The sequence below is a fragment of the Tinamus guttatus genome, unplaced genomic scaffold (assembly GCF_059628265.1).
Source record: "Tinamus guttatus ecotype Peru unplaced genomic scaffold, ASM5962826v1 Tinamus_guttatus_pri_ptg000716l, whole genome shotgun sequence".
Lineage (NCBI taxonomy): Eukaryota > Metazoa > Chordata > Aves > Tinamiformes > Tinamidae > Tinamus > Tinamus guttatus.
Genome location: NW_028289250.1, coordinates 3,919,645 through 3,923,396, shown reverse-complemented (window position 1 = coordinate 3,923,396; position 3,752 = coordinate 3,919,645). Strand labels below are relative to the sequence as shown.

The window sequence follows — 3,752 nt, the reverse complement described above, 5'->3', positions numbered from 1 at the left end:
AACATATGATTAAGATAGGAAACAGTCATTTAATAGATGCATATGGTGAGTACAGTTAATTTATTTCATATGTAACGTGATTTTCACATGGAGCCATGTCCATTTATTTCTTTGGTTCTAATACGCAAGGAGGCAGTCACAGATATACCTTCTTCTGTTTTTCTATGATATTACATAGAGTTTTAATGGTAGCTGCATTAAAGCCAGCAGCCAGCAGAACTATGAGCGTTTTCTGGTTGTGTTTTGTTTCTTTGGCCCTTGGTCAATTCTGTGGCAGGGCCAGCGTGCCAAGACCACCCCGTGGAGATGCCCAACTAAAACAACTTGTTCTTAAAAACCCCTGCAAACCAGGATTCCACAGCCTCCTTGGATAATGCGTTCCAGGCCTAAACTCTTCTTGCTGTTGGGGAGTTTCTCTTAACTCGTATTCACGTTTCCCTTAATTGAAACATTACATTCTGCTCTGTTGTTAGTAAAGCCTTCCCTTCTCCAGCAGATTCCTCAACATTTTACGCAGTCGGTCCCGTGGCGCTATTGCCACAGGGAGAAGCGGGAAAGGAGCACGGCTCCCGAAGGAAGCAGCGGCTTCCCGGAGAGCCGCTATCGCGGCAGCCGGCGAACGCGAGGGGACGCCTCGCAGCCTGGGTTAGCTCAGCCGGCCCTCTGAGCACAGCCAGCAACCTCGCATTTTCCTTCTCTTAGGAAGGGAACATATATCCTGAAAGAGCGGATAGGGACGAGCGACACGTCACGGCGTAACGCCGATTTCCCGCGGGGCCGCGCAGCAGCGCGGGGAAGCGGCAGGCGCGCAGGTTTAACGCGTTGAAACGCGCGCCCCGCGCAAGCCGCTCCCCGCGGCGTCGCGCACGTCCCGGGCGCGCGGCGGCTCCGCGGAGGCCGCTTGGGCCGCGCCGGGCGCAGCGTCGCTGCCGCGGGCGCCCCTCTCCGCGCGGGCGCCGCGTGGGGCCGGGGGCTGCGGCCCGCGCCGCTGCGCGCCCCGCCGCGCTGCCGGGGAGGGCGGGGGCCGCCGCATGTAGGCGCCGCCGCGTGCGGCTTCTGTATGTGCACCAGGATGGCCGAGTGGTTAAGGCGTTGGACTTAAGATCCAATGGACGTATGTCCGCGTGGGTTCGAACCCCACTCCTGGTAAGTGCCCGCCTTTTTAATTTCATTTTTTCTGTCGCTCCGCGGAAAACGGGCGGGTAAGAGCGCGACACCGCGGCGGGAGCTGCCGGCTCGGCCGGGCCGCGGGGACGGAGCGGGGGGCCGGGCCTCGGCGCGGCGGCGGGACGGGCCCCAGCGGCGTCTGGCGCCGCCGCGCTGAGGCGAGCGCGGGCCGCGGCGGCCGTTAGCGACGGCGGCGCCGCCCAGTGCCCGCGGGGAGCGCGCAGGGGCCGCGCTCGGCCGCGGCGGGGGGATCTCGCAGCGCTTAATTTGCTGTAACGTATCTTTATTAATTCATTTATTTATTTTTGACAGTATATCTGAAACGTGGCAAGCACCAGCCAAGCACAGGCTGGCACATTTTAAAATGTAAGTGTTCGCCAGAGCAACGTCGTCACATCGTCATGAAGGTAATTTTAGTTGTTCTTAGACACACTTTTCACCATAATTTGAGACAAAAAAAAAAAATCCAAACTTACAGTTTCAAAATATTTTGTGATACGGAGAGCAAAGAAATAAAGGATAAACTCTTAAGACAGTGACTGATACGTGCTTTCAGTACTACATGAAGTTCTGGGTGAAGTATCCCAGAGAGGTTGCTTTATTATATGCTGCATGAGAAAATATGGTATGCCAAGCATGGGCATGTTATAAACAAAATAAATTTGATCACCAAGGGGAGGTTAAGGAAAGTGGTAGCTGATGAATATCTGTATTGTCCTAGATCCCCCTGTATCGTCATCTCTTTTGACGGTTCTTATAGGCAGCTTGCTTCCTAGAGCTGTGCATAAAAAGGTTCAAATGTTTTATTACAGAAACTTGAGTTCCCATTATTCATTAAGGTACAAATAAGTAAAAAATGGTGCGCATTTGAATGTACATTTTGCCTGTAATACTGTAATGGAAATGGTCTGCCCTCGAAACCAGCATCTTTGCATACAAATTGGGTAGTTCTGCCTGTGTGCGTGTTCACATGCCTCTATGTACACACAGTAAATGCTCATGTAGATTTTGTGGACGCAGGGTTGGTCTTGATGAAAAGTTCATCCCTCCTACGAAACAAAATAGTGGCAGCTATTCAGCATTGTAAGAAATACAAATGAAAAGCAAAAAATACTCTCACTTTCTCCAAGAACACTGATTAGTGACAAAATAAAGCCCTTGCTTTGCTAAAGCAGTACAAAAGAACCAGAGCTCCTGTTCAGAAGTGTTCCTGTTGCACACTGAACCCCTTAGTTAGCAGATTTCTTTTTCAGGAAACTTAGTCCCTTGGTGAAATTGTGTTCCATACTTTTTTTACTGTAACATGCTAGGGCGTGTGCAGGTATAGATTCCTGCTTGGAACACAAGATTCTTGAACTCTACCATTCTCCTGATCTCGAGAAATATTTGTAAAATCTACTGGTAACAAGCATTTGCAACCCCTCTTCCCAGGCACCCGTAAAGGCAAGGATAAGTTATTAAGGATCCTGATTTCCGTATGAGGTGAAATGACAAGTAGTGTGATGTGAATATACCCTCCAGCTCTGGAGCTGACCATGATTGTGATTAAAGATTTCTGTTTTATCAATCAGATTGTTTCTTTCTTTGTTTCTAGTAATTTCCTTGTGAATCTCATGAATTGCCTTTGCAACTTGGCATTCTTGTATACAGGCATTAGGCTCTCGCCTTTACTTCACACAATGTTGTTTTCCATAGGATTCCTTTCTGGGGATGAGTTGTCTTCCTAGGGAGATCATTATCTCTAGAGTACTTGCCTCATTTGTTTAAGAAATTGGAAAATGTATTGCAATTAATGATAGCAACTTTGCAAAGAGAGAAGAACTTCATGTGAAGATGAGTGCTGCGCTAGAGAACCGGAGGCTTTTCTTTTGCCAGTGCCAATCTCTTGTCTGAGGAGGTCCAAGTCAGTTTATATATATATATATATATGTATGTATGTATATATATATATTCAAAAGCAATCAGTCATTTACCTATTCCTCATTTTTTGGTACCCTTCTTGAGGACCTCGGTCTGATTTGTGGAAATGGAGAACTTTCACAGACACAGGTGAAATCAGTGGGCCTGCACCTTAAGCACTGAGCAGTCTCTGAAAAAGATGGTTTTATATGTCTCTGAGTGAGCAGTCAAATTTACTGGAAATATTTAACGTTAATCTTTCTGTGTCTCAATTTCCCACTGTGTAAAATGGGGATAATGGCAGTACACCATCTGCAAAACAGGTTGCTACAAAATAAGTTAATTCTTGGGAAGCGATCAGGCAGATACTGACGTAATCTGGTTATGGACAAGCCCCAGAGTTAGATATCAATGGATTCAGGAAATGATGTGAAATAAAGAGATGTGAAGCTCTCGCAAAATAGTGAGCTGCTGCCTAGCCAGCAAGCTCCGCACAGTGTGTGTGCTGAACAAGGCAGGAATCTGCTGGAAAACGGCAACCCAAAATTGGCAACCCAAGACATGCACTTCCATTCATAAACAGAAGGGGACCCTCTTGGTGGAATAGTGTTGAGGCAATAATACAGTATTTTTAATGCTTTTTAAAAACTTTGCGCTTTTTTTTTTTTTTTTTCAGTTACTTTGTG

At 47.5% G+C, this 3,752-nt stretch overlaps 1 non-coding gene across 1 annotated transcript; it reads left to right on the top strand.

The window, feature by feature from the left end:
* The first annotated feature begins 1,066 nt into the window (after window positions 1-1,066).
* On the top strand, window positions 1,067-1,149 carry TRNAL-UAA (transfer RNA leucine (anticodon UAA)). The gene has a single exon. It is a non-coding gene; the product is annotated as a tRNA-Leu (tRNA).
* The last annotated feature ends 2,603 nt before the right edge of the window (window positions 1,150-3,752 follow it).